Genomic DNA, 27261 nt, shown 5'->3' with positions numbered 1-27261 from the left:
TTCTATAACATAAATTTCCTAGTCTTCCTTTCATTCTCTATATTCTTATCTTATCTGGTAAGGGATTTGGAAGATAGCAGATGGTATAAGCATAGTAATCACAAATTACATAGTGTTTTCATATTGCATGTTATGTATGTGTATATTTATGAGTATGTATTTAATATATATACATGTGTGTATATCTATCTATGTAGATAGATAGATATATCTTTCTCGTGAAAGAATAGATATTTTAATGGAAAGGAATATTTTAACATATTTGTATTTAATTATTTCAGTAGAAAGTGGTATGTTTGGTCTTATGTCAAGAATATTACTAAAACTCTGAACATCTGTTTTCCTTGCAGGAATACCTGATGACAGTTTGACTACCAAAGGTAAATATAATATAGTTGCTTCTTTTCCAATGATAGGCTATGTATTTCAAACTCAGAAGATAGATCTAAGAAAACATATTTTAGATCTTCAAAGGTCAAGTGTCTTCCATCAGCAGTGGGAATTATTTCACAAATTTAGAGCATGTAGACTAAGTTTCTGAGTCATTTGTGAGAAAAGCTTGCTTTTCATTTCTTTGAAGACTTAAAGTCAACTGAAAGAGAAGAAAATGTACTGACAATGGCATCCCTGAGATGAATAGGATTCAAGGAACTGTTAGCAATTACATTATTGAATGGCTGAGAATCTTGGCAAACCACAGAAAATGGGATAGTGATGATTTACACATTGAGAGTTGTGACAAACTGGATTTGAGATCTACTAGTTAATCTTAAGTTCCTACTGCTGATGAATAATTAATTAAACTAGCTTTTCTATACTTAGACTATATAGAATATGACTTTTTATTAACATTCAAGTGTAATCTCTCATCAGATAGATATAAGTAAATCTGTTCTTAAATAAACTTATGTTACTGTCCATGGTCCTGGAATTTACTGTGTAACAGCCATTTCTTCACATTACTTTATAATTTGCAGACATAGCTTCAATATATGATTAGTGCAGTAATTTTTCAGGCTTGAATAAGGAAAAGGTTGATCTGATGAAGGAAAAAATCTAAGATAGACATTAAAGAAAGTCTCACCTTGCCAGATAAGTAGTCCATTGATCTCACTAGGTTAGTTAAATCAAGTTCTAATTGACACTATACATGAATTCATAAATTTTCCTGAACCTATTCATATGGAATGTTATTATACAATTAAGTATCAAAAATCTTTAAATGTCTTAGTTGTTTTGCTGAACATTTGTCTCCCACTAATGCTTTTGTTGACATTTTAACCTTCAATTGATTTGTATCATATGCAAACCGAAATGCTTACAACTCTCAGTTTTCTCTACAGCCATTAATTGGAAATTCTAACACTTAGAGAAACAGTCTTTTTATCTATAAGGAAGATATTGGGAAATGTGTCTATAACCATTCTTCTGAATTGGTGTTGCATGGGAAAGGAAGGAAATGATTACATACAATGGAATCCAGGTAGTGTGAAAGTTTAGGAAAAGATCCCCTTGAGGTCAGAGAAAGTGAGATACAGGAATGAATTAGATGAAAGGTCCCCTTAGGACTTTACTTTTCCTCCTTACTACTGCTGAAGTCTAGTTAGCACATAGTCAAGTGCATTGGAAAGATAGAAGAGAAGAAAATAATGGCTGAAGGATATGAAAGGCTGCATTTACCTTCCAGGTTAGTAACTGCAGTGACTAGTGGCAAGCTACAGTCATTGTTTATTTCCTTTCTTCCCTCCACTCAAAAGCCCAGAGATTCCCAGCTTCTCTGGAATGTGTCTCTAGGCCTAATAACTTGACTATGAGCAAGAAAGCAGATGATCAGTCTGTCAGGAGGGGGAATGAATATAAGGAAGAAATATAATTCCTAAGATTTTGCCATCTAAGACACAACCATAATATCCCCAAGCTTATTTTTGAATGGTGTCTTTTCTTGGATATTCATAGATTCCCATACCTACTCTTTGGATCAGATAGCAAAAATACTTTTACAACCCAGACATCTCATTAAAAATATTCGGGTTTTTTTTTCCTAGTGAAGACATGAACTAACAGATACTAATCTTAGAGTGGAGCAGCTTAGTTCATGTTTCTCTAGACAATGTGATGTGACTCTTCCCTAGTACATAATCAAAGGAACAGAGAGATAGCAAAGTGTTATGCAGTTCAAATTAGAACTTTCTTAGAGACTACCGAGTTATGTTTCTGTGCAACAGGATATCAATTAATCTTGGGCCATACCCTAAAGCCTGGATGATGAGGGTAATTCTAAGAGATGATCATTTAATTTCCCCAAGTACTTTGCCTTCATTTTTTGCCACTGTTATAATTATACTGTATGATTGGTACCTATGTGGTAACTGTAACTTTGTACAACGATCTCTTTGAATGGTTTGAAGGGAGCTTAAGAAATCTCCTTGGTGTTTCTATATTCATCACTCTTACAAAATATAATATTTCTAGAAAAATTTTAGAAATTTCTAGAAAAAATTAGAGAAGATTTCTAAAGAAACAAAAAGAAAATTTCTAGGGAAAAAAAAAGAACATGTAGGATCTCACAATTGGAAAGAATCTTAGAACTAAATAACCCTTCAAATAATTGAGTGCAACATTCATTTTTCACATCCCTTTACTACCCTGGCCCCTGGAATTTTTTTTTCAGGCTAAAAATTCTAAAACTCTTCAATTTGGTCTGTACATGCCTTATCACTCTAAGATTACTCTTTGTTGATTCAGATCTTCATTAGGAAAAACATTTGGAGGCACTCCAGTTTGTGCATGTTCTTCCTAAAATGTGGCACCCAATAAAATATATCTAAATTATCACATACTATGTACCAAGAATTACGTCTTGTTTAGCTGTCTCTGTTTCTTTTTTTTTCATCAATATAAGTACATAAATGTGCATGTGTATGTATATGTAATTTTATGCATATATATAAATATATAGAGCTGCCACCCATGTAGATAATAAACCTCTAAATACAGTTTAGAGAAAGACATAAATAGATATCTCTGTAATACAGGCCACCTTTCTCTAAGAAAGACTTTGAGTCTTTCCTGGAGGGGAACAAGAAAGATGGCCATGAAGATAACCACACTTCTCTTCAGAAAGGGACTGCTAGTCTAAAATTATGTCTTTCTCTTTAAAGATTTCTTATCTATTGGGAAATAATGGTTCAGATAGCTTTTCTCATTACTGTTCATGAAAGGAGGAATGCCCTAAGCTATATTTCAAGACATGACTTCTGACTTAATCCTAAATGTACTAAAGATCATCACAAAGAGTGAATAGCAAATAAATCATTTATCCAAGAAGATAGCAAACAAAAATCAGAGGAGTTATACATGTTATATAGACAATATATTCTAGGTATTAGTCTATACATAGAGTGAATGAACTCTCTCATCACAAAAAAACAACTATCCCAGTTCAAACAGGAGTGTCCCTGATTTCCATTAAGGGAAATTTACCTGATATACTTATAGCCATAAATTCAAAATCAGAGATATGTTGAGATACTGTATCGTCAACCTGTCTGCTGTTTCTCAAAGTCCTTTCTATCTTTCATGCAGATACAGCACCAGATGTGGTTCTTTGTACCAATTGAGGAGATTCTTTTGGATATGCTCCAGGCCTGATTTGGGGGTTTAATACAAACATAAATACATGTATCTATATGTGATAACCGGATATCTATATGTGATAGCCGGAGTCAGGAATTCAGGTTAAAGGAAAAACCTTCAATATTTTTTTCTCAGTAGAGGTGAACAAGGGATTGTGATAGCAATATGGGCAGACAGGAAGCCAGCTAGCAGAGGGGGATTGGAAGTGAAGGGCGGTCCCCGATAGCAATGTGAGCAGATGTGTCAAGATGCCAGCCAGCAGTCTCTCTTTCCACTTCCCTTTCCACTACCCTGCCTCCACCCACCAAAATCGTCATTTCCTATACAATACATCAGGACTTGCACAAAGAGTGGGCAGGGGCCAATAATTTACAACATAGGCTGCTATCTCAACCAGTTTTCAATTACATTTTCTTAGGTTGTTCTCCTGGCAATCAGCATTTACCTGGCTATGTTTAATGTTGTAAAACCTCCCCCACCATTTTTTTTAGCCCTTATCACTTGCTTTCTCTCAGCTTTTGTAGTGAAATCTATAATGTTGCTGACCCAAACATTAACTGATTTTAATCTCTCACCAGGTTCAACTTTACATAATAGTAAATAATATTTTAGCATTTTATAATATCATTTTTAAAAAGAACCCTGACTAGTTTGCAGCTAAAGGAAAAAACAACCTGAATTAAATCTGGCAAATACCACAAACCAAATAATAGTTCAAGAAGGTAAATTAAGAGTATGACTTAGCCAAAATAGGCATTCAATAAACTTGTAGATTTGAATTAAATAAAAAAGATTTATTTACCTGTGATGTCCAAATATGAGTACAAATAGCATTCCAAAGTCACAGAATTTCAAAAATTCAAGTACTGTTTTGGATGTTTTTTGTCACTATTTCTCTTTTATTAGAATGAATAATAAAAATTGACTGTATTTGAAAGGTTTAAAATTGTGGTTTGGAAATATGAATTTAATTTACCATATTTATTAGCTAAGATCATGAAGAGTAGAGCTTGAAAAATGTTCATAACTTAAATCTGGGATTTTCGTTTTTTTAAAAACCAGAGTGAGTCTACGTTTTCCCTTTTTTATTTTATTTATTTTGTTCTGAACTTTTAAAACCTTCATTTTCATATCATTAAATAATTTTTAAAAATTGTATGTTAAACTGCAAATTATTGTATACAACTTCCTATGTTGCAATATTATATTACATTGCGTTTATTTATCATGTATATATTTATATTTTTTCTTCTCTCCCCCCACTCTGGAAATGGCTACTATTAGACACAAATGTGGCTGTATGTTATGTGTGTGCGACTCCATTCCATACATATTTTTATTTATCAGTTCTTTCTCTGGAAGTAAATAGCATCTTCCTTCATAAGTCCTTTGTAATTAATTTGGGCACTCATAATAGTCAAAATTAATTAGTCACTCAAAGATGTTATTTAAAGTGGTTGTATTTGTTTTTCTGAAAGAAAACTACATGAATCAAAATTAACATTTTTATATTGTTGTAAATTTTTTTAATAATATTGCGATGATGACAAGGCATTTTTGCCATTGGGCAATTAGTATCATTCCCTTTATTTTTTGAGTCAAAGAATATTATATGTCATTGTTTTTTATAAAGATGTTTTAAGTCCTTGAATTTCTCCCCTGGCTACCTGTAAATCTCATTTATTATTCCTTAGCAGCAGTCTTAATCAAGTCTTAAGTACTTGAATGTGTTGTTAAACATCTTTAGGACTTTATTATTTTATTCCTGATTATACCACCAAAATATATAATCAAATATTTATTGTATTATGGTTGTTAACTGTATAACAGCTGTGGCAAAGCAAAGAAGAATTTAAATTACTGTAGATTTTATTTTTTTTAAATTAGTAAAAAAATTTGATCTTAACATTAACCAAAATCATCATTGACAACTTGTATTTCATTGTAAAAGTTTGTTGCTAAAAGCAAGAAAACAGCAGTTAGAACAAGAAAGGAAATAAAAATTGATTTCATTCATGTATATAGCATAGAATCAAAGATTTTGAGAGGAAAGGAAATTTTGAGGTCACATAGTTCAAATTTCATATTTTTTTTGAAGAAACTGAGATTCTTAATCTAGTATTTTTTCCACTTCATTATATAAAAAATCTGAAACTAACCACAGCTAAATAAGTACCAGAATCATCAATTTAAGAGCCAAAGGGGCCCTTGACATCATAATGTCTGGTCTTTTCATTTTCCAGATGAGAAAACTGAGACCTAGAGGCAGAACTAGATTTAGAAAATGGGATTTCTGACTTCCAATCCAATGCTTTTTCAGTTCTAAATGGCTCAGATCAGTCATTGTGAGTCAAGAGACCTAGGTTTAATCATAATCTGTTCATTAATTCCCTATGTGGCCTTCTGGAAATTATCCCATCTCTTAGGATTATAACTTCCTCATTTGTAAAACAAATGGACTAAACTAGATGATTTTTTGCAGATCAGAATTTTGGTTACTATGCCATAGACTGTTTTTCTTGGTCATCTAAACATGAACTTTATCGTTGGCAAATCTTACTTAAATTTGTCATCTTGGAATTATGATCATGTTTATGAGGCTGTTTAGCTTAAAACCTTTTTTTTCCAAATACTTACCCATCAATCATCAGAAGTGCAGCTGGCAAATATTCTACATTTTGCTATTAAGGATGATTTTTTTAAATCACAGAAGAATTAAGATGAGCACTATACAGTATGAAAAATTCTGGCTAGACTTACAAAATGATCTAATTTTAATATATCAGCTCTTTAAATCATATTTATTTGTAACAGTTATAGTTTTTGTTTTGTTATGTTTCAATTTTTATCACTCAAGACTGATATAAATGACCACTGTGTCCTAATCCTAAAGTAATTTAATTTTTGTGTCCAAGTATAGTCTTAATAGTCTAAGGCCTTCTAAGATCCTCAAACCAATGCTTAAATAAATCAGATAGGACCTTATAGAGAATAGTTAAAACTATTGTGAAGGAAGAGAATTAGTTTGTAAAATTTGTCCTGTATGACTAGACCCAAGAAAGAGGGAAAGCAAGAGGTATTATATTTTATACCTCTTGCTTTCCCTCTTTCTTGGGTATTAGAATCTTCTTCTCAGGCAAAGTAGACTATATGTCATAATTTCAGGCCCATATTCCTGAAGTTAGGAAGCCACAGAGAGGTTGAAGAAATCACAGTATTCTATCAACACTAGAGCTAGGAATGCATCAGCCTCAAGGGATCTTGATAAATTGTCTTTTGTTTGACATTTGATTATAGCAATGTTTGTTTTCTCCTATTTTTCTTCTACCTTTTCTCCTGCTTTTCCTGTTTCAAATTTCATTTTTTAAATGGTATAATATTGAGGTTTTCTTTCTATGACACTAAGCTGAAAATCATGCACAGGGTAAAGCATAGAGGCTATAACTATAGCATCATTGGAGAAAAAATTATTTACAGATTTCAAAACTAAGTAGTGTAATGAAAGATTATAAAAGTACTACATAAGAAAACTTTATTGTGGAAGCAAATGCATTTTCAAACTACTTTAATTATTGTTTCCTTTATAGAGCTAGATATATAGATAATACATGCATATATAGATATAGATGTGAAGATATATAGTTCATATATATATATATGCATACACACAGAGAGAAACATACCACATATTACACTTCCTGTTTTTCCCTTCCCTTTCATTATATACATTATGCACGTGTATACACACACATACATATATTATGTCTATATATACAATATATTTTGAACAGATTTACTACTAATTTTATATTTTCAAAGAAATCCAATTATACATATTAATATCTACTTGTAAATATGTATACCAAACACATGTGTGTATAGATGTCTGTATCTATACACCACATACACATACATATAATATGCTTCTCTTTTGACTTCTTTCTCTCCCTTTTATTTATACTATCTATATAAAGAATAAGCAGATGAAGAGGAAATAGGTAATTTTCTATAATTTTGTTTTCTCATAATTAAATTGCATTAAAATTCAATACAATTTATAGCAAATCTACTAAAAATATAAAATTGTCTTTCTGGAGCAAGTGTTTAGTATTTCATTGCCCCCTTCAAAAATTTTTTGAATATCTTTCTAATTAAATTAAGCACATTTATCCTTGAATTAATTAAAAGGTCCCTTCTAATCCTATTTATCATCACTACTCATTTCAACTCATTTTTTTCCGGGAATTTTTGTGTTATCATTACCATTTTGTGACATAAAAGCTATTATTACTATCACTCAAGTGTTTTTATTAATCAATCATATTCATATGATATTGGACTCAAAACAAAGACAAGTTTTCAAGGTCTACACCTTCCCGGTGCTATAGTCTAAAGGAAATGGCATAGTCAAGAAAAAGAAATGACAATGAAGTAAAAAGATTTAAATTAATTAGCATTTAGTATACTCTAACCATTTGTAAGATACAGTGTTAGATGAATCCTAGGGATGAGAGGGCTGCACATTTGTAGCAGAAGCAGGCTCATGTGTATGTAGTGAGGTCTGTTGCTATGTAGCTTTATGGGAATCAAAGTAGACATTCCTTGCCTTTCCTTCCTTTCTTCTCCAAGAAAGGTTTTCATTCCTACCAGAAATGAATGCAAAAGACTGGGGCCAGAGGCTACTCTGTTTATCTCAGAGAGTGGGAATAACAGACTAGAATTATATCCCTCTGCTCCCTTAAATATTACTGGCTTAGACAACATGATCAATTGCGTTCTAATTTCTGATCACTTTGTCATTTCCAGGGGAAAAGGGTAACCAATTCTACATCCAAGACTTGATGCCCTTTTTCATCAATACCAGTTCATCAATACCAGTTACACACATAGCAATTAGTGAAGAAATTCATTTATCCAAATTATAACAAAAGAGAAATAAGAGAGTATGAATAGGAAAATGTATATCAAACAATACAGAGTGAAGAAACTCTCCTATTGGGAGCAAGATAACTAATCTCATACAAGAGAAAGAGTTCTAAACCTTACCCAAGAGCAAACTCTCCAAAGTTTCTAGAGTAATAAGCTGTATATGTGGACACTGGAGACTGCCAGAGTCTTTTTCATTGGCAACCTGAAATGAGGTGGATGTTTTCTATCTTCTCTGTTGAAATGGGAAGGCAGAAGTGACTGGAGGAATTTGATGCTTGAATAAAGACTTAATATTATATATATATATATATATATATATATATATATATATATGTGTGTGTGTGTGTGTGTGTGTGTGTGTGTGTGTGTGTGTGTATTCACTAAAGACCCTAATGGAAGACCAGTGAAGTCTAGAGCTCTTTTTCTTTTACCAGCTCCATCCTAACACTGATAGGGTAGAGCTTTTACGTCTGCCAATAAGGAGAGAGTCCCATAACAATGGGTTTGGGGATAGGAGATTAAGTGTAGCACAGACCACCATAGATTTTACTGTCTACAAGGCCAGGAAGATTAAATTTCATTTTTCCCCCATAGTTCTCATATACTTTTAATTGGATTGAAAGGAAGTGTCTGGGATCTACAAAAACTTTCAGCTTGCTCCTCCCAACCAATGATGTTCTTCAAGTCTAGAACCCCAAAATCCCAGTTCCATTTTTCTACTAACAGTCAAATTAGCTCTTACAAATCACAAATATATAAATTTACTTCCTTAACACATGGGAGAAATAATCCTTCCCTCTCATCCCATCTCCTTACACACTTCTTTGCAGAAAGGAAAAGGGATTAAGTTCACAAGTTAACTTGGCTTCCATAGATCACAGTGCCAGTTTTTTGTCCAAAACTTCATTTGGGCTCCAGTCCCTCGCACTCTGGATTCTTAAGGTTTCCATGCTAGGTTGTCTGGCTTTGACATCCTACCTGGTTCTAAAGTTTCTGTGGCTTGAACTTCCATATCCCAAGTGGGTCACCTTTGGCACCTATAACTGAGGAAGAGAAACAACAGAACAAAAAACAAATTTGCTCACCATCTTTAAAGACACAATCATCCAATCAAAGGAAGTTACACTTATCTATGTGGTAGGGAACACTGTGACCTCCAAGCTAGGCAATCTGGATATTGTACAAAGGCTCCTCTGGTAACATGCCTGTATAACCCAGAAGTAAATATACATTATATACAAAATAGCTGAAAGAAGCTCAAAAGTAAGTATTAATCATGAGAGAACAGAAAAAGCCTCTCCTAAGATTTGGTAATTGAGTTATTCTTTGAAGTAAGGTACAGATTCTATGAAACCAGTAAGATAAGAACCATATTGTGAAGAGCCTTGAATTCAGGCTGAGTCTTTTTGTTTTTTTTTTTTTTTTTTTATCGCAAAGGCAAAATTTAAAGATTTTTGAGTAGGGATCATGTGGAGACATCCTCAGCACTGTATTTTAGAACCATTAGTTTGTCACTACTATAGAGAATCTATTGAAGAAAAAGAAAAAATAGATCCATGGAGATAGATAGGAGACAATGCATCATGTACCAATGTTCCCAGGTCATTTAGAGAAGTGGTAATAATAACTTGAATTAAAATAGAAACAATGTGAATGGAGAGAAGGTAAATAAATGTCATGGTGGATAGATTTCTGGATTTTGGAGTCAAGAAGATCCAAGTCCAAATTCTGCCTCAGGTATCTACTAGTTATGCTATTCTGGAAAAACCATTTAACTTTTCCCTGCCTCAACCTACCACCATCTGTAAGTTGAGAGAGTTGAGTTCAATGACCCTTGGAGGTCCCTTCCAGCTTTTAATTTCTGCTCTGATGAAGAGAAAAGACATAAAAGATGTTGTGGAGAATCAATCAATAGACCTTAGTGATGAACTGGATATAGAGAGTGAGAAAGGGCAGGAAGAATTAAAGATACTCTTAAGTTTCTCTTAATTGAAATGGGGGGAATTTGGAGGAAGAATGAATTTAGAAGAAAATATGAGATCTGTTTTGGCTATTCTGAGTTTGAGATGCAGATGGGACATCCAAATAGAAATGCACCAAAACTTGAGAGTCTAGAATTACAGAGAGGCAAGAATAAAACCACAGCTATTAATAACTAAATACTTACACTGTATATGAACTTTTAAGTGTTTACAGTTAGTATTTTTCTTTTTGTTGTGGGGGTTGTTTTTTATGCAGAATGAATTAAAAGGAGGGAAAATAGAAAAAATATTTATAGAAAAATAGAGAAAAAAATCATCATCTCATTTTCATTCTGTCAGACTTTGTGGAAGAGGTAAACTTTTAGGAAGATAAATTCAGCATCTAATTGCATATACAACTCTGTTATACTGAAGTAGCATATCTGGATCCATTTCAGCTTCTTGCTTATATTGTATAGGTTCTGTAATAACTGTCACATTTGAAAAAAACACACTATCCTCTGTTTAGAAACTTAAATAGGTTAACAGCAATGGCAGAGACAACTCTGAAGAGAAAAGTGAGATACTGTCAGATCAGCATTAGAAGTTACAATAGACATCAATTAAAATCTTGAGAATGTCATACTGTGAAATACCATATGATAAAAGATGTGCTATGGAGTTGCGCCTGATCCCATTTGCCATATGGTATGTTACTGTATTGTATTTCCTTTGGGAAGGCACTGACGATGAAAAGAGAATTGTACCCTTTAAAAGTGTGTTGAATAATCATCAGAGTCTAAATGGTTTTTGATTATGCCAACATGCACAGTAAGTGAGAGAGGATAATGAAATATTGGAAGCCCTAGATATAGTGTTCAGTTTTCTAGCTATTGACTTCAGCCAAATCTGAATTAGTCAAAAAGAATAAAATCTCAAAGGATTTTCCTAGGGATTTCGAGAATAACCCAGACAAAGTCAATATATAGCATGATTCTCAATGGTATTTTCTTTTTTCTTTCCATGGTAAGGTGAAAAAAAGTTTTAATGCAAAAATATTTTAATGTAGAAAGTTTCCACAGAATCATCAAAAAACCAGTTTGGATTCTAATTATGGAGAATTCATCTACTCAGGGTGCTTAGATAAAAAAGATTTAATCATAACACTTAGAAATTAGGGCAAATGAGGCATGAAACAGCAACATGAGAAGAATTTTCTTGCATTGCCTGATCAATGAACTTTCAATAATCCAAATGTAGAAAGTATAAAATATGTGATAGTTACTGTATTTTTAAAATCTCTGAATGAAAATGTTTTCATAGTTATCACTTGATAAACATTTGTTTAATTAAAGAAGCAGTCAGTCACTATCAGAAAGCCATTAAAGAATCTGAGATATATTCTATAGCCAGGTATCAATGGCACATTCTTATAATCACTGCTACTGGAAGACTGAGGCTAGTGTATAACTTGATTTTGAGAGTTCAGATTGCAGTAGCATTAAAGCTAATCAGATATTTGCATTAAGTCCAGAATCATTTTGTTGAATCTCTAAGAGGAAGGATCACCAAGCTCCCTAAAGAAAAATAAACCAGTCCAGGTTGGAAATTAAAAAGTCAAAGTTTTTCTGTTAATCAGTAATGGGATGAGACTCACAAATACACTGATGTATCACCAAGTATACAAAGTACACTGAGTGAGATAGAAAGACCCAATCTCAAAAAAATAGAATATATTCTATGAAAGAACACTAGAGCTTGAGATACCATATGTAAATTCATTATAAATAATTTTAAACAACCTAAAGTATTTTAGATGGTACCTTTTTCTTTATTTTCTTTAAAGGTTTCTATTTAGAGCACACATACACTTTGAAACCTGCATTTTGTGTAGTGATGAGAAGAGATTATCCGAAAGGGATACAGAAGCAAAAGGTGTACATACATACAAGTCATTGCCAATACCTTCCTTACAAGTAACTGATCTCTAGAGTAGAAGTCCCCCTTCTTGCAAATCAACTAAGACAAAAAGATACAAATTTTCACTGGTCATATGTCACCAGAATTATATGTTTAATTTTTCAATTTCCCCTTCCATCTTTTTTATGTTGTTAAAAAGAAATAAATGTCTATTCTCAAACATTCATTCTTCTGTGCCTAGTATTAGAAGTAAATAATAACATGAACAGCCTATTTGCTCAGTACAGTCTTTAAGAAGCCAAAAAGTTGTTTTGCATCTTATCAACCTTCAAGTATTTGTTTACAAAACACTCTTAGGAACCAATAAACTAGACCTTATAATGCACTAAAACTGAAAAAAAAAAGGAAGTTGCCTATTCATATCACAAAATGGCAGCATTTTAAAGTAAATTTAGTGAAAAATTATGTCGTTAAATTAGCTTAAAACTCTAATTTTTATTAAGACTTTTTGATTAAATAATTTATATACAATGATTTCCTTCCTTGCCAAGAATGGTCACCTCCTCAAAAGAAAAATATGCCTCCTTTCACCTTTCCAATTAGAGTCATTCATTGTGAATCAAAGTAATAAATTACTTGGCTACAAGATGGAAATTACTTTATTTGATTAAAATTTATGTGTTTTACATGTGCTTTAATGTTTAAATAGTTTGGCTCTGAATGCTACAGTTGACCAGAGAGGCATCTGTCTTGGATTTCTAGAGCATGCAAACATTTTTTCTCTATTGCTTCTATTTTTTCTTTAGTGAAATATAGTATGGAGAGAATTGAGGCATCAATGGTTATTTTGGATTTATCCTTATTTAGCTATATGATGTCAGGCAAGGTATAGAACTCACATATACACACAAATTTCCTATGTGCAATATATCAACAGAGATACTATAGAAGGCACCTAAACTACTTTTCCAAAATATTTCAGATTTGTGATACTCCTTAAGAAAGGGTACATATTTAGATTATTTGGTACTAGTCTATATAGCCAAAGATTCCTGATAGGACCAGAATATCACAGTAGGAATAAAGGAAAATTCACACTAACGTAGAGTTAAAAGAAAGAATTCAGGCATTATTTTCATCATAATCAATGAAAAACCATTACATATATGCATATATGTATATGTGCATAATCTGTGTTAGATACTGTGCTAAACACTAGGCATACAAAGAGATCACAGACAATCCCTGTCCTCAAGGAACTCACAGTCTAATTATATATTGAGACTAAATCTTTTATAAGCTCTTGAGTCACAGCTCACTTTCAACTACTGTCATTCACTTAATAACCAAGTATACAAAAAATAAAGTCCTTATTTAAATGCTCCCTTCCATCCACTGTCTCTCATCCACAAGTATGAGGAATTTTTTCAAAAAATTGCTGAGATCAAGGTATGAAATTATCTGGCCTTTATCTGATCTATCAGTATAATAGCCCATCAAAAATAATACTGCTTTTTTACTTCTCTAATGAAGCAGCTTTTGTGGGAGTGAAGTAGAAAATGCCACTAGAAATCCTTATCTAATGCATTCTCATAGTATGGAAGTGACCCTGGGATTCGAGAAATATTATCTCAGGACATGGAATTTCTGGGAAGTTCTACTATGTATCTTCAAGAATGGACTTGGTGTTCAACTGAGTTTGCTATCAGAGAACCATTCCAGTAAAAAAAAAAAAAAAATTCCAGTAAAAAAAAAGAAGTGCATTAGGATCTTAGTCACCAAGGGATGAATTTTTTAGTCGTGTTATTCCTTGTAACAAAGAATAAAATTTTTTAAATGACTCATAGCTTTTTTTTTACATTAATAATAATGCAATGCTATAAAGGGAGCAGAAAGTGCTAAAAATCACATAATCTTCAGACTTCCTTCAAACATATATTTAACTACTAACAATTCCCATCTGGAATCCTTATCCAATGGTCAATAGATACATATTTACAAAGAATCTGAATCATATCAGTATTTATAGCTTCATTCCACTTGTCTATAACTTCTTTTTATTTTCTATTTTCATTTATACTTATAATATCAATATTGATATAGTTAATGAGTACATATTTGTGAAGGAAATGAATCATATCAATATTGATAACATAAAGCTGAGCATAGATTATAAGATAAATTCTTCCATGTATTGTTTGTTGTCCTCCATAATAAATAAAGAAGATAAAGAATTGTAGAAAATTCATGCTTACCTAAATAGGAATGCTTTCTTTAAGCAGTAAGCTTTTAACATATTTGAATATGTTAAAAACAAAATAACACCAAAAATGAAATTTCATTAAAAATGTCTAGTGATGTATGCAGAATTTTGAAATGACCAAATTTTAAAAGGCATTGTTATAAAAAATTAGCAGATAATAAACAGATATTATTTACATGGCTATTATCATGACTTGGAAAATATTAGCTAATATAAAATGTTTGCCACAATGAGGAGGCCAAATAAACTTAAAAAGTACTCCTACTAATAAATAATATTTCTCCTTACCAGGCTGAAATATGACACCTAATAGCAACACCAATTTGAAACATAAACCCATTTAGAATCTTACAGAGGAAGATAATGAAAGATTATGAATCATATAAATGGGTAAAATAGTGAAAAGTGGTAAAAGTAGAAGAAAGATTTGGAAAAAGCCAAGAACCAATTAAGTCAGATTATTACAAGACAATTCATGTTTGAATCTGGAAAGAAAGTAACAAACTGAAAATATCTAGCAATTTTTTCATGATAAAATGGAGTCACATTCTTTAGAATCTAATATTCCAATCCTCAAGTACCACATGAGGAAATAAAAATGTCATTAAAAATAAAATGGGGCATACTGATGGAACAAACCAAATATGTACAATGAAGCAACACGTTGTAGGCAAAACGTTTTTTAGAACTATAGCATTAATTCTCAAGATATTAAAAAGAAAAAAAAGAGAGTGAATATTTGGGAAACAGCAGGTAGCATTATTACTGTGAAAGTGATTAAAAAATACAGTAATAACTATTGAATCATATACCTACTTCATATCTCTGCAAAGTTTTATAAGAATGATCTCAATTTGTATTAAATAGGTCTTTGATGAAATGAAATATTCGAAGGATTAGTCAGATTAATATAAGTTATAATCTCAAGCAAATTGTGGCTTTGTTTTTGTGTAATTGGCCCAAAACTGCAGCAGAAATGAGATCCATATGTGTTTATTGTTCTTTAAAGATTCAAACTAAGCATTTGAGATGAGCAAAATACATTTCTTCCAACAAGGTTTATCTTTATTTATGTGAAGACTATTTGAATTTAGCTTCCTCTATAGTAAATATTGTTTCATCCCAGAACCTGTTCATTGGTAGGCACTTAACCCATAAATAGAAAGAATTACTTAGTCACCCAATAATACAAGAGAACTCTTGTATCTCTCTATATATAATTGCCCCCACACACACATATGATCTTTCTACAGGTTGTTTTGCTTTTACTGCTGGGGAATCATCTTGAAAAGTATTTTTGACAGATTCATTCACATAAAGATATACAATAGGGATGTAAAGTCTTATAAAAAAAGTTTTTTCTCACTGTCATGAAGACTGTCCAGCACAGAGTCCAAATGGAAAAGTAATTCCCGGTAAATGGGGAGAGGAAATTGTCAGACAGATGTTCCTGTTTACAGATAGCATTGTACTCATTGCATCAAATTCTGAAACATTTTGTTCAAGCACACTAAATTACATCCACACATATTCAAAAGAGTTCGGTCTAACAATTCACATAGGTAGGGAAAAAAAGCATGTGAAGAATAATCATTGCCCACACTATTATATGAAGTAGCATAAACAAGCCATTGAACTCACACATATAAAATCCTAATAATAACTAATAATTTTTAAAATTGCTATCATTTCTGTGACATTTTAAGATTTGCAAAGCAATTTACATATATAGTTTCATCTTATTCTAATAACAGCACTGAAATATAGGTATTATTATCATCTCCTTTTTCCAGCAGTGGAAACTAAGGCAGATAGAAGTTAAATGATTGACAGTGTATGTGGATAGCGAGCTGGACTCAGAATTTCATAAAAGGAAAATAGCAACCTGAATTCAAATGGGGGAACTGTGGTATATTTTCAAAGATTATAAGTTTCCTCAAAAAAAAATCTATCTTTTTGACACCTACATTCTTTTGGCATTGAAATATGCTTGTAAATCATGGACTATTGAAATTTCTGTGGATCACACAAATTTTGTGTATCATATTTTTAATGAAATTGCAACTAACTAGCCCAAAACAGAGAGATGAGATCAAAAAAGAGGTGGCTCAGTTGTGTAGTAAGTGTAAGGAAGAAGGATGGATAGTTTGTAAGCTCTACTAGTACCAATGTATACTTAAGAAACCTTGAAAAATGCCTCCAGCACATTGAACAGAATGTATGTGGAGAATTTATAGGAAGATATAAACAAGAATCACATTGACAAAATTGATGTAAATGATTTGTAAATGTGATCAGAGAGATCACAAAAAACATAAACATGTTATAGTATTTGTAGAGCATTTCCAAACCATTAGAAAAATGAATGATCTTATATTGAACTGGTTAAAGTTACTCTTTTCTAAAGAAGTTCTCCTATATCAAACAAACTTTTTCATGGTCAACTTCTTGCTTAAAGATGAGAATGATACATATGACCAGAAATTGAAGACTGGCCTTTTTGCCTTTAAACCTCATTTTGATAAATTATGTTCCATCATGCCAAAATTATGAGAATGACAAAACTACCCAAGTTAATTTATTTATTTAGTTTTATACAAATCAACCTACAAAGTTATTACTTTATAGAATAAAAATATGTAATTTAAAAATTGGTTTGGGAGATCAAACTGTAAAGTATTTCAAGAAAATTAATTTCTCAAAGTGTGAAGGAAGTGAAGCTAGTAATAAGAGTCTTCAAACTATATTTCAAAGTATTTATATTAGTTAAAAAATGTAAAAGTCAATCATTAGAATTGATTAGGTAGATAATATAAATTGGAAAATGAGAACAATATCATGGTGTTCAACAAAACCAAAAATTCTCAACTACCATGGTAAGGGCTATTTAACTGGTAGTCAGGGAGACAACAAGGCACTTACTATGTGCCAAACACAATACTAAATACCGGATATATAAAAGTAAACTTACAATTCTAGTGCTCAAGATTTAAATGGCCCTAGGCCCATTCCCAAATGGAAGTCTAGAAGAAATTCAAAAATGGGAGAATTTGTCCACATGATAGAAGGATATCACAAGGTAAATAGGCCCTGGCTCTACAACAAATTCTGTGATTTGAATGCAACTGTGTCCTGATTATAAAGTCCAGGGAATCTACAACATGGTTGAGAAGGAAATAAAGCTGCAGGGGAAACTGGAAAGCAGCCCAGAAGAAATTAGATTTAAACCTTAAAGGTCATATCATAAATAAATTAAAGGCCCAAAAAAGGAAATTCCTTTCACAAGTATGGGGGAGGAATTCAACTCTATATAAAGCATAAAGTATCAGAAAAAAATTAATAATTTTAGTTACCTAACATTGAAAATTTTTGCACAAACAAAATCAATTCAGTTAAAATGAAAAGAAATAGCTAACCTAGTCAAAAAATCTTGCAGTTATTTTCTCTGATAAATGTCTAATACTCAAGACTCAATTGCTTCAAATACATAAGAACAAGAACCATTTTGTAATGAATAAAAGTTCAAAATAAATAAACAAAAAGTTAGCAACATAAAATCATGCAAGCAACAGTTATATAAAATGTAACAAATCATTAATAATTAGATAAATAAAAATTAAATAATTCTTAATTTTTACCTTACACTTACTCAATTAATAAGGGTAATAAAAATGACAGCTATTTCAGGAGCTACCTACAGAGCTTCAAATTTTTCTAGTCATTTTAGAAAGCTATTTATAACTATACCCAAAAAGTTACTAAACTGCATAGCCTTTGATTTACTATCTCTATAGCTTAAAAATATAAAGGAAGAGAAAAAGGAACCATATATATTAACAAATATTTATAACAACATTTTTGTTGTAGCAAAGAATTGGAAGCAAAGGGGATTTCAACTGAGAAATGACAACAAATTATGGTATATGAATATAATGTAATATTGTTACAATTTAAGAAATTGTGACAGTTTGATAGAAAACTGGAAATACACATGTAAACTAATGCAGAAGAATTTGAATAGAACCAGAATATATATATATATAAAATAGTGTAAAGAAAAATAAATTCAAAAAAATTAAGAATCCTGACCAGTAAAATAACCAAGCAGAAGTCAATAGTATGGAAGATGAAGAAAATCATCCCCCACCTGACCAATAAGCTGATGAATTCAAATAATTATATACTAAGGCTTTGGAGATACAAATAATGACAAAAATAATTCCTGCCTTCAAGAGCACCCTTTCTTGGGGTATAACGAGGGAAACAATATATAAATATTACTCAGAATAGATGAAAGACATTAATTTCTGGGTATATAAAATGGAGAATGATGCTATTTAAAATATGGGAAATATGTGGACATATTTTGCTTGACTGCTTATTCTTTACAAATTTTTTGTTTTTCTTTTTATTCAATGATTTTGTTTGGCTGAGGGTAGTAGGGAAGGAGCAGGTTTAAGGACAGTGTTACCAAAAAGAATAAAATTAAAAGGGGAAATTAGTGTATTTAATAAAAAATGAATATAAGAGAAAGGAAGGAAACACAGATAAACTCAGGGTTTTTTTGTTTTGGTTTTGATTTTGTTTTGTTTTTGTTTTTGCTGAAGCAATTGGGATTAAGTGACTTGCCCAGGGTCACACAGCTCGGAAGTATTCCATGTTTGAGACCAGATTTGAACTCAGGTACTCCTGACTTCAGGGCTGGTGCTCTATCTACTGCACCACCTAGCTGCTCTGAACACAGATAAACTGAACAATTTTGAAATAACAAATTGAATTTATTTTATACTTTTAAAAAAAACAACAAGATATACTTAGAGATTCATTGTTCTATATAGGAGCTAGTAATAAAAATTAAAATAAAAGCAAAGGTTTATCATAAACTTATAGAATTTTAGAGACTAAAACTACTCAGTCCTTTTCCCTCTCTTTCTTTTATTTTGCCTCTAAAGTACCAAATCTACAGAGACTTGCTAACTTATGTCAGGATTGAAGCCATAACCTTGGTCTTCTAGGATTAGTTTGTTCTCAAATCATTCATTCATTTACTAAATATTCAAGTGATTCATTGAACAGCAACTATATGCAAGGTCTTGTGCAAGAATTAAGCACCAATATATGAATATCATGGAATATTATTATTCGGTAAGAAATTACCAACAGGATGATTTCAGAAAGGCCTGGAGAGATTTACATGAACTGACGCTGAGTGAAATGAGCAGGACCAGGAGATCATTATATACCTCAACAACAATACTATATGATGATCAATTCTGCTGAACCTGGCCATCCTCAGCAGTGAGATGAACTAAATCAGTTCCAATGGAGCAGGAATGAATTGAACCAGTTACACCCAGTGAAAGAACTCTGGGAGATGAGTAAGAACCATTACATAGAATTCCCAATCCCTCTATTTTTGTCTGCCTGCACTTTTGATTTCCTTTATAGGCTAATTATACACTATTTCAAAGTCTGATTCTTTTTGTACAGCAAAATAACTGTTTGGACATGTATATTTATTTTGTATTAAATTTATACTTTAACATATTTAACATGTATTGGTCAAACTGCCATCTGGGGAATGGAGTGGGGGGAAAGAAGGGGGAAATTGGAACAAAAGGTTTGGCAATTGTCAATGCTATAAAATTACCCATGCATATAACTTCTAAATAAAAAAGCTATTAAAAAAAGAATTAAGCACCAATATTTAAGGGAGTTAAAAGAAACACTTCTTTAAAAATAAAACATGAGTAAATGACATATATGGACAGAACTATTATGTTACTGATGGAGAAAAATTCTGTTAGAATAAATAATGTAGTCTTAGGCTGCAGAATCTATATTTGTTAGTTATATTTTCTCGTTTCAAAATTTACATATTTGTATTTGGACCATAATTATCACTCATTGAGATCTTTGGGTTCTCAGATTTGTTACCCACTATAATTGCTATTATTATTTTTGTCATTCACAAATTTATTAAGTGTACCATCTTTTTTTTTTCATGTCATTGATTAAAAAAAAAAAAAGGTAAAAGGAAAGGAATGAAAAACACAGGTCAACCATAACATAATTAGAATCACATACATTTCTTCTAAGTTAACATCAGTTCATTAATCATCAGTCTTTGGAAGAGAACTCTCAATTATTCTCTGATACAATGGCTATAAATTTTACAATCATTTAAAAGAGCAGGGATTGAAAAGTCCAGAAGAATAAGAGCTGAGCAACTTATAATTATTTTGCCTATAGGAAGGTTTTATAACTATTTGCCTATAGGAAGGTTGTCTATTCTTGGACAATTTGGGAAAACTAGAGCCATTTTTAAATTATTTTCATTACTATTTATTTTTCCAAATACATGCAAAGATACTTTTACACATTCACTTTTGAAAAACTATGTTCCAATTTTTTTCTTTTTCCTTTCCCCCTCCCAAGACAGCAAGCAATCCAATATTAGTCAAAAATGTCTGGTTCTTCTAAACATATTTACATATTCATCATTCTGTGAAAGAAAAATCAGATCAAGAGGAAATCAAGGGGAAAAACCAAAAGAAAGAAAAAAAAAGCAAAAAACTAAGAACAAAAAAGGTGAAAATGCTATGCTTTTATCTACATTCAGTCTCCATAGTTCTCTCCATGAATGGAGATGTCACTTTTCACCCCAAGTCTAATGTAATTGCCTTGAATTACTATACTGAAAAGAGCCACATCCACCACATAATTTTGCTGTTACTGTGTACAATGCTTCCTTCATTCCACTTACTTCACTCAGAATCAGTTCATGTGAGATTTTTCAGGTTTTTTTTTTTATATCAGCCTGTTCATCATTTCTTATAAAACATTAATATTTCATCACACATATGTCATCTTATTCAGTCATTCCTCAACTAATTAGCATCCATTCAATTTCCAGTTCCTTACCACCAATAAAAAGAGCTGCTACATTTTTGTACATGTGAATCCTTTCCACTCCTTTATGTTCTCTTTGGGATTCAGACCATTAGAGATACTGCTGTATCAAAGAGTATAAAGAGTTTTATAAAAAGTAGAACTATATAGAAAATAGAATTGGTTTCTCCAGATGAGATGATCTATAAGAATGACGTACCCTTAGTGAAAAAAAAAATGGTCTTTCTAAAAAAAAAAAAAAAACCTGATATATTTACAAGTGAATTCTATCAAACATTTAAAGAACCAATATTAAATAAATTAATTGGAATAATAAGCAAAGAAGGGATGCTACCAAAATTGTTTTTATGAAACAAACATGATACACCTACCTAAACCAGGTAGAATAAAACAGAGAAAGAAAATTATAGGGCAATTTTATTAATGAATATGGATTCAAGGATCCTAATTAAAATACTAGCTAAAAGATTACAACAATATGTTATAAATATTATACATTATCAACAAATGGGATTTATACTAGTAATGCAGGATTGATTTAACCTTAGTAGCAAATTATAAGATAATTTTGTGTCTACAGCTATGTTAACTAAATCACTGCAGTCTGGATGATTAGAGAAATATAATTTCAAACTTAACAAAATAGTAAATAGAATTAATCTCTAAGACCAAGGATAATAATGCTTGATCATTTTTCAAACAATGTTCAAATGAATCTGTTCCTTTCATTTAAACTAGGAGTTGTCTTTTTATTCATTATGCACAGAATTCTGATTTGGTTTTGATAATCCAAGGCCATTTCAAAGACAAGTCAATTTATGAAGACTTATGCATCATTACAGGAAAGAGATTGTCCCTGAATGTGTATATTTTAAAGCTGAGGAAGTGACATTGACAGTGGTAATTAATTTTATTCCTGACAAAACTATTACAGTTATATATCGCCTTTGCTTTAAAGCTTATTTTGATGTTTCAAATGCTTCTGTAATACTTAAGTGGAAAGCAAGGGAAAAAAAGGAAAAAGAAAAATAATTCTAAGGACATCCATCTGAGCTAGAAGTTTTTGGTGCATTTAGAGAAAAGTAATGGTTCTATGAAATAGTTTAGTTTCAGAATAATTAGGAGTACTTAAATAACTAAAAAGAAAGAGGAAAAGTTTGGATATTGGAATTTTAAACAAGGTAGAAGTCAAAGTCTTGAACATTTACAGCTCTATTGACTGGCAAAAGAGCAATAATGGGCATCACTATAATTGGTATAAATCCAGATTAGGTATCAATTCAATATATAAAATAGAGACAATCTTGTCATTTGTATTATTTTTTTATCTAGAAAAATGCTAAAACATTTGGGTTTTTCTTTTTAATTATTATTTCTAGGGATTCTATCTATTCTAGGGATTCATAGGAAACATCAAATGTCATTAGCAGTAAGAGATTTTTCAATCCCATTTTTATGGCTTTTCAAGTTTAGAGTTATATAGCATGTTCTATATTAGAAAATATTTACCAGAGCCATAAGTAGAAGTTCTGCTCCTAATGAAAGCACCACAAAATGTGCTCAGGAAAAGTGATATCAAAGATCCTAAAGTTCTCTTTTTAAGACAAAATCAATTTGGACAGACCCCTTTATTTAAAAAAAAACCTGGAATCTTGGAGCACAGTTTATGTGGAGCAAGAAATCACTGGGACATCATCCTTGCAAAAGACAGGAAACTGCATAATGCTAGGGACTATGCTAGGGCAAAAATCAAGGTAGAAGGGGGTAGAGGATGGCCTCACATGAGATGCCTTCAGCAGGGGTAGGAAAGTCTTTCTCTGGCTGTTTTTTTAATTTAACTAATTATTATTGTTTAACCAAATGCTAAATTCTTCCTACCTACTGAAGAAATACGAATGCTACCATATTCTTTCAGTATTAGGTCCCTGAGACAAATTTCTCCACTGCTTCAAACAAATTATAGTTGTAATGTTGACATGTGCTACTTATAGGCATATGCAAACACAAGTATTTCTGAGTCTTTTAGTATTAAGAGAATGGATGTTATCACTTTTAACTGAGTTACATAAAGACTTTATAGATTTTCTTAATTATCCCAACAGATAAGCTTTTCACAAGTAATGAAATATACTATTCAAGCAAATGAGAAACTCTCTAGCTATATTTATGCTAGCTAAATATTCTACAGTGATATTCTAATTTTTTTTTCCTCCAAACTCTACCATTCTGCAAACTTAACAATCCTCTGCCTATTTAGGCTCTTAGCTTCTATGTTTGTTAATAAAGCCCATTTTAGTTAGGATTGGGTCTGTTGTACCATTTCATCTAGAAGTTCAGTCAATTCTACCGACTAATTCATATCATAGAAGTTAATATCTTTTATTGCTGAGAAAAGGCTTCTACAACCAGACAGCTATGTTATAGTCAGTTCAGAACTATATCTGGAGGGACAGTAAGAAAATCTGATACTGGTTGCCTTAGGTTAGAGGAAAAGAAAATTGTTGGTTGGGCTGTTAATTAAAGAAAATGAGGAAAAGAAAATTAAATTTGTAGACTTTCTTTCACCTGTCCAAAGCAACAGTGATCTATTGTGGTTTTTAACACCTTTCTCAAAAGATCTCTACTACTTCATATTTTCTATAATGGCTTCTCTTGTGGCTTCTTTTATTTCATAGGGGTAAGACTTGTAGAAATTGGACAAGAGTGATGTGAAAAATAGACTGTATTGAAATTTTAAGTACAGACTGAGAAGAAACAGGTTTCTTTTTCTTTTCTTTTTTTTTTATCATTTTCAGAAAATTTATTTTTCCTGTCAAATAAAAATAGGATATTAATAATTAAGAAGTATAATTTTAAAACTTTTTTTGAAATTTTGAGTTTAAATCTTATTCTTTCTTCCCTTATTCTCTCTCCCTTCCCTGAGACAATAAGTTATCAGATATAATTTATACATGTGCAATTATATAAAGCATTTCCACATTAGTAATTTTGGATAAAAGACTCAAATAAAAATCAAAAAATAAAGAAAGAAAGAAAAAAATATCATGTTTCAGTCCACATTCATTCAATATCAGTTATTCCTCTGGAGGTGTTCAATATGTTTCATCACTGTTACTTTAGAATTGTCTTAGATCACTGTGCTGCTGAAAATAGTGGTCACTCATAGTTTTTCATCAAATCATACTGCTGTTACTAGTTACTAGGAGAATTCTCCTAGCACTTTCCATTTCATTATGCACCAGTTCATGTAAGTCTTTCCAGTTTGGTTTTTTCCTGAAATCATCCTGCTTATCATTTTTTATGGCACAATAATATTGCATTATAATCATATACCACAACTTGTTTAGCCATTCCCTAATTCATGACCTTCCCTTTGATTTCCAGTTCTTAGCCATCACCAAAAGAGCTGCTATAAATATTTTTTCTAAAAATTGATGCTTTTCCCTTTATTGAATTTGAGATAAAGATCATTTAGTGATATTGCTATATCAAAGGGTACATACACATAAGTAAAATATTGAGAACTGCTTGATTAATAAAACAAATTCGCTTCTGATTTTCATCAAGGAAACCAAAAAATATGTATGATGTGTATGCAAAAATACTTATTCATATACATTTATGTATATGCATACTTTTTTTACTATTTGGAACATTATTAAATTTTGTTTGACACTGGAGATGACAGTAAATATGATTAATTGCTGCTCATAATTGCAGTTTCATTCCAGTGGTTATTGCTTGTCAGTATCAATTAATAGCTCAACGAAAACCTCATTCATTTTAGAATATTAAAGAATGATGGCTTATGGGAATTATGCTAAGCTAGCACTTTCAATTAAATTTTGTATATTATAGGATACTGAATAATAGCGTATGGTTTATAATAGTAAGCAGCAATGGGTTATTGTTATATTGTAATTATTATAATTATGTATGTTTATCTGGAGAATGATAATTAGTTTTGTCATCATATTTAAAAATAGGCAATTGTGCTTAATTTTTCACTTAATATTCAGCTTTTGAGGTCCATTATGTAAGAGCCTGTCACACTTAATTAATCTCAGCAATTTGTAGCCAAATATACTATGACTTGTGATGTGTCCACAAGAATGAAAGTGTTGAAAGAGAATTACCTGATATCTGAGATCAAATGAAGTTTTTAATGTGTATTATTCATAGCTTGAAAATAAGTTTCCTATTTACTTTTCCATATTCTAAATACTTTACCATGAAGTAAAAGTCATATAAATTAATAAGAATAGAAATGAGTAGAACAGTGCCTAAAGAGAAAAAGGCATAAATTTTTATGTGATAGAATTTCTGTTGAAAACTAGCTTAATTTCTGTTTACAGTGTTTACATTTGTGGATGCCTTGCTCAATTTTAGAAGTTGCTAAGTTTCCACGCTGTTTTCTTCAAGGACTATCTTCAAATCATTGAGTATTCTGTACTTTAATCGTTAGTATTCCCTGTACTTCAAAAGTTCAAAATGGTGAAATTAAATCATAAAAAAAAGAAATAGAAATGAAGGAAAAATGAAGGGAAATGAATCCAGCATCTTTAGACGCCATGCTCAAAAATTCAGTTCTTAACTAGAACTGAAAAAATAATTAGCTTTGATAATTTAAGATGAAAATGTCAGAAATAAGGTCAACTAAGTCTAAACTTATATTTGATCTAAATCATCTAATCCCTCTGTTTATAGCAACACCTAGACCCTTACTCAGAAAGTCTGGGGGCTTGACTACATTAGCAGTTACTTATTATCTTAGAGTAGGACCAGTTGATTATGTGATAATAATTATTGCAACAAGTAAAGTCAGAGGTGTCAAATTCATGGCCATCGGACTGCAATTACCTCCTATTCAGATTAGAATTTAATTGGAAAGTGTTTAATGAAATAAAAATACCACATAGCATAGATAATATTAATTTGTGGTTTTCTAAGCCAGTATGTTCTTTCAGGAAGCCTTTGGTTTGACACTAGTAACCATAGTCAAATAACCTTTTTGATTGATTTTAAAAGTTTACTATCTAGTAAGTGTTTCCATTTCCATTATTTTTGTCAACTAAATGATGACATAATTGTCACACCAACTATTTTTGGATAAGTAAAATAACCTTCTTTATTAAGAATAAATAACATGATGGCCGAATGGGAAAAACCCTGAATACAAAATTATCTGAAACAGAATGAAATTTAAAATGAGGGAAGAAGTTCACATTGGACTAGATAGTTTTTGAACTCCTAGTTCTGAAATTCTATAATTTCAGATAGTGGACTACGAAGAAAAAGTCATAGAATCATAGAAACTTTGGATTGGAAGGCATTTTATAGATCATTTCACCCAACCTCCAAATATATGTAACAATCTCTTCTATGATATTCATGAAAATTAGTCATGCAGACTATTTTTGAATAGTGTCCCACTGACCACAACAAAAACAGTCCATTCTCTTTTTCAACAATTCTAATTATTAGAAAGTTCTTCCTTACATGAAGCTAAAAATTTACCTCTTTGTAGCTTCTATTCATTTTTCCTGTTTACCTTCTGGAGCTATAGTAAATTGTTCTACTTTATTTTCTTCATCATAGTCTTCAGATATTGAATATAGGTATGATACCAACTACAAATAT

General features: G+C 31.3%; 1 protein-coding gene across 1 annotated transcript in view; it reads left to right on the top strand.

The window, feature by feature from the left end:
- B3GALT1 (beta-1,3-galactosyltransferase 1) overlaps window positions 1-27261 on the top strand; it is a 595978-nt gene that overhangs the window by 214428 nt on the left and 354289 nt on the right. Inside the window, exon 3 of the mRNA XM_051986229.1 lies at window positions 351-380. The gene's annotated coding sequence lies outside the window, so the exon portion shown is untranslated. The remainder of the gene's footprint in view (window positions 1-350; window positions 381-27261) is intronic.

Source organism: Antechinus flavipes, chromosome 3 (genome assembly GCF_016432865.1).
Source record: "Antechinus flavipes isolate AdamAnt ecotype Samford, QLD, Australia chromosome 3, AdamAnt_v2, whole genome shotgun sequence".
NCBI classification, from domain to species: domain Eukaryota; kingdom Metazoa; phylum Chordata; class Mammalia; order Dasyuromorphia; family Dasyuridae; genus Antechinus; species Antechinus flavipes.
This window is presented reverse-complemented; position numbering and strand designations above follow the sequence as displayed.